Raw genomic sequence first — 9,827 nt, 5'->3', positions numbered from 1 at the left:
TCAACAAGATGAGGATATGCTTTTGATCTGTGTCTTGAGGGGGATAACATTGCTGTTTTGTATTAATTCTATAGTTCGTGTATGAAAATCCTCTTGTTATATTGGACATGTTTAATATTGTTATGTGCAGCAGAATTTGGTTTCTGTAGTAGAATTTAATTGGTTTCTGTAGTACAATATGGGCATTCAACTTATCAGGAAATAGTCTTCAAGAGAAATGTACAGGGTTAGGGTTTAGGGTTTTTGGAGGATTTTTTCAGTTTCTTTCTTAGGGGGGTGTATTCAATTCAGATTTTAAAAGATTTTGTTTGAGTTCATATAATCCATGGATTTACTTAATCCACGGATTGTTTAAATTCTATATGGACTCTGATTGATTTTAATGGATTGATTTATTGGTATTTGTTTAGATTTTACAAGTCCTTATGATGTTTTTGGTAGGTTAATTTCTTCTTCTTTAAAAGCAAATGGTTGTATGGATCCAACTATAATGTTATATCAGTAACAAAATATAGATATGACAATCTACCATTCTTTATGTTGTGTATATTGTATAATGATATATGAATAATAAGAGAAAACTAATAAACCAAAATGTTATACAAAAAATATAGTAAATTAATTTACAAAAGAAACATGTGTATATGTAACAGTCTATTCTGGTTTTAGATGAATATATATATATATATATATATATATATATATATATATATATATATATATATATATATATCGGCACCCAGCTTCGGGTTTGATTAAAAAAAAAGAAACATATGTGTATGTATCATCTTAACAATACCATTGTAAGTGAGCTTAATTAGCTAGAAGGATTAAGTCTTCTAGATATATAGTGATAAAAATAAAAAAATTATTAGATGAGAGCAGAGGCAGAGGTAGAGGAGGATAGTGGGAAGATAGGTCTAAGACAAAATGGATGAGTGTCACCTATTGAGAGCTGTTTTTTTTTTTTTTTTGGTGAAGAGCTTCTTCATTTTTTGAGTGAGAAAGAATCCATCAAAATCTCTTGGGAAGTGGTTGGATTGTTTTTGAATTTTGATATGTATAAAAAGCACTATAAAATCCTCCAAAATCCAGCATTTAATGAAATCTTTAAAAATCCGTATACTTTTGAATATCTGCAGATTTGAATGGATAATTTTAAATCTTAATTGAATACATCAAGATTTTAAAGGATTGTTTAAAATCTCAATTGAATACCCATAGACTTTCAAAATACAAAAAAATCTTGTAGACTCTTAAATGAATACACCCCCTTTAGTTTTGGGAATACAAATGAAATTCGGGAGAGGATCCTCTCCTAAGCTCATTCCCCTCCTAACCTACCTAAGCTTTTCTTCAGATTTTGACACGTGGCTATAGTAAATCTAATGGTCTATAATAATTTTAGTTTAGTCTTTTTCTTAGTTTTTTTTTCTGTTCTTTATTTTTCTCTTCCTTCAGGCCTATCGAAGTGCCTCTCTCTCTCTCCCCCCCTTCTTCTTCTTCTTCTTCTTCTTCTTCTTCTGCTCCTTTTTCACTCTGCAATCGGCACCAATACAATCAGCAACTAATCAAGTGGGTTTCAATGAATTTCATGCAAAAGAGTTTTGGATTTTCTGAAAATCTTGATGAGATTTGACAAGGAACACCCATCCCAAATCAAACCAATCAATTAGATCCAAAACCCCAAATTCAGCCCCAAAATAATAGAAGGTGCAAAAACACAAATCTCAAGTTGTAATCCCAGATAACCCAAGAAGGAAACAGCATCCTAATGGTGGGGCACCGAATCAGACGGCCGCATCGTCCTCCACTCCACATCCAAAAAGGAAACGGCGTCTTCTCCGTCGCCGCTTTCCCTTTCTCCAAATCCAGTAAGCTTCACTAGGCAGCAACAGAGAGATGGCTAGAGCAAAGGTACAAAGAGATTAACGAATCCCAATGTTACCATACGGAATTCGTAGTGCTTCAATATGAATGGCGCGCTCTTCGATTTAATGATACCACTTGCCAAGCACGGTCAAAAACTTGGCCACCTTCCGGCAATCGGAGTTGGCCTCCCTCAGTGCCTCGCCATTCCTTGAAACTAAATCTTTTTGCTCTGCTCATTTGGTTGGGTTTTTCTCCAACTTAATACCCAGTTCAGTTTCCACATCCATTTGATTACAACTGGAACTTTGATGGATTGAGTTTTGATTTTTTTGGTGAAGTCATGGATATGTACGAAGAGACTGGAAGAGGGAGGAAGAAGAGAGAATAGAGAAGAGACAAAAATCTGAAAAGGGTATTGTTGTAAAATTAGTAACTCAAGAAGATTTTGACCATTGGATGCAATATTAGCCACGTGTCGGGATCTAGTGAAAAGGTTAGGCAGGTTAGGAGGGTAATGAGGTTAGGAGAGGATCCGGATCCATGAAATTCAATCAATAATGGTTCAATACTGCATATTAATGTTTTGTCTGGAGTGTTTCAAGTAGCTTTTCTATTCCATCAAATTAAACTATGATTGGATTGTTTATAAATTGACCACTACTAAGCCAGAACTTGAGGGCATGTTTGTGGTTACAAGGATGGCTGCCCTCCAGATTTTGAAGATCCTCCTTCTCGGAGGGCATGTTTTGTTTGTAATATACATGTGGTGTTCATTGGACTTCGGGATGTCCATATAAGGAAGCTAAGCTTGAGAAGTATAGGGAGAAGCATGAAGAATGGGAGAAGTGGATGCTCTCAAGGGATAGAAAATGAGTCTGGATACTGTCATTATGTTGCTCCAGCCTATTAATAAATCTGTTGTATGACTCCTCATATGTAAAAGTGTTTATGTTAATTTGATTAACTAATGTGAAGTTTCAGATAACTTAAGGTCATCATTTGCATTAACCATCTAACAGAGATGGTCCGATGGCTAGTCACAATATGTTTCCATTATTCAGTAATCTTAAAAGTTAAAATTCACAACGCCGATTGGATTAGCCTCGGTGTTTAACTAGTTATGGATTCAAAGATTACGAAATTAAAAACCATACATACATACAGTAAAATTCGATATGTTCTTAAACAGAGAAGTCCATGAAGACAATAGGATATTAGGATATGGAACACAGCAGAAACTCTACAGTCTTGTTTACATGGGTGTGCTAGTATAATGTCATAAACGCGTTCTGCGGTCTGGCCCAATCTGTGAAGTTAGAAACATACTCTTAACCAGTGAAGCCGAACCCTGGTTCAGTCTGTTGCCTTATAAGTACAAGATGCATATTGTGTGTCTGGTTTCTTTTCTATGGGGGATTGAGTGTGGGAGAGGAACTAATTAGGCATCTCGCACGCTCTTGAGCAACAGTTTCCCTCCATTCATAGTGGCCTAAAAGATTAGACAACAAAAAGCCAATATATGTTGTCGGCCAAAAGAAGCATTACATAATTATATGCTCCGTGCTATTCTAGTATTCTATTCAAAGATGAAAACACTTTTCTTCACTATCATTAGAGGTTTGGTCTGCCTAATGGCCTCTTGGTTCTAATCACTAATCACTACTCACTGATGTGCCAGCCAGCCACAGAACATGACAAATGAGTATGAGACCGCCCCTAACCCTATGAATTAGTTAAAAGTTGTCCAGTGGTTTTTAAAAAAAGTCGTAAAGATCAGACGTTTTCAATCCCGTTTAAGAATCTCAAACTCTAATCATAAACCAAAAAGCTTCCCACCTTATCCCACATAATGATCATCATATTAATACTAAGCTAAAGTATTAACGTTAATGCTAGGGTTTAATAGGCAGCAGCACCTGCATGGAGGAAAGCATTGTACGAGTGAAACGTACTGAGAAAGGGACACCACTAATGAGGCATCTACTATCTACAAGTGCAAAAGCAAATAACTCCTTTCTAGTTGGTTGCCAGTTTATCGCTTAATATTAATGGAATACAGGATAAGCTTACTAAGATGTGGCCACCAAAAGCAATACTGTTTGGTTATAGATTTACTCGAGCAATAAAAGTTGAAACTATCCTAATTATCTAGTCCAAAAAGGCCCCAAGTACCTTACAAAAATGCCTTTCCATCGTTTAGTTGCATAACGTACGTTGATTAAACTCTAATATCGATCTTATCACGCATCAGCATAATAAAAAGAAAATTAAAAGCCTTTCAAAAAAATATATATATATATTAAAAGTGAATTTTAAAAATAAACAAGAAAATTTGTACCATACTGTGGATATGATGCTTATGGTTCCAACATCATAAACATCGCATGCGTCTAAGAAACCGAAGCATAAGAACGTTTTGATAATAGAAACCTCTTGGTTTTGTTTGAAAAGTAACGCTGTCAATGATTAAAATGATTTTTCCACACTGGACCATGAGATGAAGCTACAACCACCCCCATTGAATGATTGGGTCTCAAAACATTAAGATTCCTCAATGCCATAGAATGACAGCTTTGGCAAAAGCAAAGTCTACAAAACAAAGAACTTGATTGGGAAAATAAGGAAGAAAAAAAAGAAGTCTAACCGGACAAGAGAAAAAAACCGGAAGGCCGTATACTTGGGGAACAACAGGAGCATAGAGCCAAAAAGAACAATTACTATAATCTATAGGTGCAACATGATTTGCAAATACATGCTCGTGAGACTGTAAATGCAACTCGCGCTACAACTCGCTTGTACTATTTGAATGAACATATCAACCTCATTTGATGGAATTCTCATCCTTGAGACCTTGACTGACTAGATCGATCGATATTGACACCTTGATGCATATTGTTCGTTTGTTTGGGAATTTCTAGTACAATATATACTGTTAGAAGAAAAGAGATTTTGATTTTCAATCAAGAACGATACAATGGATATTTATGAAAATTTACTTATCAAAAGATAAAACAGTTTTTCACAAAAACAATAAAAAGTAAAACAGTCAACTAGAAAGATAAATTAGTATGAAAATAATTAAAGAATCTTTTTATTTTTGGCATAGGAAAATAATTAGTTTATCTAGTAAAATGAATTTGATTAATTTTGTATGTTGCGAGATCATAAATGTCATTTCTAACAGAATTATAATAAAAAAGATAAAGTAATTATTTTCAATAAAATGTTATTAGATATCCTAAATTCGAATCTTTCCCATTCTTATATCAAGGTTTATATTTTACCGAGCGGTATAAAATAATTTAGGATATTTAAAATTGTTACCGAGTAGTATGATTTTATTGAGTTTTTTTAAAATTATATTTCCATCCATTGACAGAAAAAAAAATTATATTTCCGTCTTATATGTTTCTAATAAATTGATAGTGATTTTCAACTTTCAAATGACTCATGGACCGGCAAAAGTTTATTTGGAAGTGTTATCCCATGAACAGAATACAACCAACAGAATACAACCAACATTTCCATATAATGAAGCGTTTATCCAGCATTTTGAAATCTGGGGTTTAAATTTGTTCACTTTAAGAAAAAAAAGAAACACACTTTACTTTATAAAATTTAAACAATTCTTGCTATTATGCAGCTGTTGATGGACTTGACGTAAAGTGCATATCAGAAAAGCTTTGCTTGCAAGGGGCCTAGCCTCCCTGTCTCTCCATCCCTCCCTCCCATACAGACTTCAAACCTCACACCAGTGACGTCCTCTTAACTTTTTCTCCTTGCTTGCTTTCTTATTCTTACGCTTTTGTGACGGATTCGCGTACCTCCTTCCCTTGAAACCCTAACCCTAGATCTACCTATAACAGTAACTGTAAATCTGGCTAAATCCTAACCATAACCCAAAGTTCTGTTCTGTTGTCTAGCTACCTTGTACCCATTTTTCAAACCCATCTATGTTCAGTGGTTCGCTGGCTCGCCGGTGCCTCTTTAAAATGACAAGAAAAACAAAATTGCCCAATTTTTAATAATTTTAGGGTTTTCTTGTTGTCTTTATCTTCCTATTTGATAATCAGTCTCTACTCTCTCTATATGGAAACTGAGTTGATTAATTGAGTACGGGAATATCTATCAGCAGATTTACGACCCACTTATGTAAACTATTTCCCAGCTCTTTTGTCCATTCTTGAAGCTGTATTTTACCTCAGGGCTCCTCATCTAATAATCGGTTTTTAAGGGATTGTGAATACATATTTTTAAATTATTATAATTTTAGCATTTAAATTTAATACATGCAGCTGAAATTCACTTGTTTCTCAACTGTTACTTAGGTGAGCAAATCTATATTTTACCTATCTTTCTTTTTTTTCTTTTCTTTTTTCTAAAAAAAAATACATGCAAAGTTAAGTATAAGTGTCTCTAGGGCATCCTAACCCTAAACGGTCAAATAATAAAGTTTTTGTCTCACATATTGGAAAAGAACTCTCCCAGATTTTCTCTTTAGCAGTTTTATGATTGAGGTTGACAAAGGCATCCGTTATAAAATTTGCTTATCTGAGAATGTGCTTGACATTGGTTGAGTTGAATGTACTTGCAATGCTCCTGATATCTTCAATAATATGAAAGAGTATCCATGGTGGCTTGATTTTGTTGTTAACTGCATTGATGACTAATTTTGAGTCATTCAAAAATGACGTTTTGACATCCTTTGTCTTTGGCTAGAATAAGACTGTCTCTTAAGGCAATTGCTTCCGCAGTCAGCACTCAAGCTCTTCCATTGTTTTTTGCAAGCGCAATGAGAGGACTTCCATCGAATCTCTTATAACAATTCCACAATTTGCAAAGTTATTCGAAACTGGACCATCAAAATTGATCTTAACAAGGGGAGGTTGCCACCTAATGGTGGTTTGAAATATTTTACCCCCCACCTGTTATCTATAATAAAAAGAAGCCTAAAGTAAGACTTCATCTTATTTTTCAATTACCACGCATTTTAATTTTAAAGGTTAACATGTTTTTTGAAAAAAAAAAAAAAATTGATGGCAGCATGAAATTTATATAGGAAAAGGTCAAAAATATTAAAATATAGATGGACATTAACGCATACATAGTAGTATAAAGATAAGTTGTTGTTGTTGTTGTTTTTTTTATTATTATTTTTTTTTATAAAAGGGTTTTCAATTCATTAATATAACGACAATGTATTGTCACCTTCTAGTCCCAAGAGGAAAAACATATAGACTAGGGTTTTTTCCGTTTTCCATCTCTGCGTCTCGTCTGGCGACTCCCACCCGAGGCAGGCCTCTGACCTTGTCGAGGTGTGGTGAGTACAGCCGGACGGGGCTTTTTCTTGAGGCTATTGCTCGGCAGGTTTGTGGGAGGGTTACTGCTCTACCTTTTGGCATGGCGGTTGAGGCAGAGTTCTGGGCACCGAACCTTTGATGCGCGGTGGCTGTGGTTTACGGTGGTGGAGCTTCGTCCCTGGTATCCAAGACTCGTCGGCGATGGGGAGTCGGTCTGGCAAATCGTCTTGACGATGAGCATGACTGTGCAAATCATGCGGCACAGGCGGGGCGATGTGGATCTTGCGGCGCAGGCGTGGCGGTGTGGGCGGACCGGCATGGTTGTGGCGGCCTTGATCGATCGGAAGTGATGAGGCTACTATGCGTGCAATTGTCATGTAGAGGAGATTGGTACTGGGTTTAGGTCTGACCATGCTTATTGGGCTGGAGATGGTGACTTTCCGATGGTATGCCCTTTTGGGCTTTTCTAATAGTTTGTTTTTACTTTTTAATAATCCTTTGTTTGTTCAGGGAACTATGCACTTTTGTGTCTGTTGTGTGCCTATTTGCTATGAAGTTGATAGTTATAGGCTCACTTCTTTTAAGTGAGCGATAAGTTCAAATATAGTTGGTTTATCCTATATACCACTGTGGCTCCTCCATTGTTATGTGTCAGCGGGTGGGTATGTAATGACTTTCTTGGCATGCGCTATTATCAATGAAATTCCATTAGTTCAAAAAAAATATAACGACAATGTCGGTAACAATATAAACATGACCCACCATCGCGGGCTACATCTAAATCAAGCCATGCAAGGTAAACCTAGAGCTACCTAAATGTTAATACCTTAAAACCAGCACCAGAACCAGTATGACCATGACAAAGTTAGGGTGATGGACCAAGGTCCGCCCTAACTTATTCTAAAACACTCGGGACCTTCCTACGCATAGGGGACTTCTTTATTAGGAGCACAACTAGCAGAATCCATCAAAGTCTCCTCCACAGCATTTTAGGTGCCATCATCTGGCACCTCAACCATTTCCAACTTTCGTTTAGCAGTATTAAACTTCCTCTTCTTGGCGTTCTTAGAGCCCAAGGCAACGGTTTCCAACTTCCATGGATGCACATCCTCAACATTTGTTTGTTTTTAGACCTTACTGGTCTTCCAACTTTACGTTTCTTAGCTGGGGAAACCTTCAGCTTACCATATTGATGAGGAAGCTCCAACTGAGGCTGGAATTCCAGCTCTAAAGGAGCCAAGACAGAGGATGAAGCCTCATATTTTGTTATCTTGTTGTACGTCACCATCCCGGTAGAAGCATTGTGCCTCACGCCAAACAGAGGCTGCAACATGATAGCATCAAGACGCTCTTGGGCTGGTTTGAGAATTACAAGGGCCGGAGCGCGGAACCTATTGAACTGAGTAGCCAAATCTACAACAGAGATGCCTGTCAAAGAGAAAGTAAAAGACGAAGGCACATACTGGAAAGGCTTATGGCTCAAATCTTGAGCCACCAGTCTGCCCACATTTGTTGACGAAGCACCCTGAGTTGGAGCCCCTCCTAGCCCCTGTATCAGGGTTAGGGTCAAGGTTACCCAAACTAGATGAAGAACTTGCTTGTTGCAGCCCTAACCCAAAGTTGTCGACCACCTGCACACCAGACAAGTCCGGCTTCTGTTTAAGGATGAGATAGCTGCCGCCACGCCTAATTCGAACTCCAAAACATCGGTGGATACTCTTACTTGATCGAATTAGAGATGAGATAGTTGATTCGAACCCGAGGCCTAGTGCCCCGGCGGATCCTCACCTTGTCCAACTGTAGAACACGACCCAGTGTCACACCCAGCATTGTTGTAGCCTTATTTGTCATCAGGACTAAAGGAAACCCTATAATTTCCACCTAAACAGGTTACGATGAGATGGGAACCTTGGCTGTATCACTCAAACCATCATAATCAGCCAACAAAACATAGATTAGCCGTAGAACCACGGATCACCGGACACAATGTGCAGCCTTTCCTCCGCCTTTGTAAAACGTACGTAGCACGTACCTATCCTCTTGTGCCCTCATCGAGGGCTGATTTTTCAGTCCCCATACCAGAGCCATAGTCCCTATAAGATCTTTGAAATCAAGCTTTTTCTTCCCTGCAAGTAGCCGTCCCACGATGTAGGAGTGGCCTAAGACAGCCACGTCTCCGAAGGCTCCGAACGAAACCCAACCATTGTCAGTGATAGCCAGCGCAGCCGCAAGTCTAATAGAAACCTCCACAACCATCGAGAAATCAGTGTGGTGCTGAACGAAGATGCAAAAGCCAGAAACCCTAGCTTTATTTTCACTCTCTTCTTATAGTATCAAGATTAGTTAAATTAATAAATTGAAAATACAAAGCGGTTTTAACTACTAAAAGAAAATGCAAAAGATAGAATGATTCTACCAACTTGGATCATTCTATCTACTTGATTTCCCTTCATGATGTGAGAAAAAAATAAACAATAACACAATTTCGGAAAATTCTTCTATGTATCGGCGATGCAAGTGAATTAGCAGATCCAGCAAATCTCAACCATTAATATATGCAATTTCTTTTTAATAACAAAAAAATATATTTAATGTTATTCAGCCGTCCATTCCTGTTGGTGTAAGTACACGTCGGTGCACTGAATATGTTCTCCT

The sequence above is a fragment of the Rosa rugosa genome, chromosome 2, assembly GCF_958449725.1.
Source record: "Rosa rugosa chromosome 2, drRosRugo1.1, whole genome shotgun sequence".
Classification (NCBI taxonomy): Eukaryota; Viridiplantae; Streptophyta; class Magnoliopsida; order Rosales; family Rosaceae; genus Rosa; species Rosa rugosa.
This window is presented reverse-complemented; position numbering follows the sequence as displayed.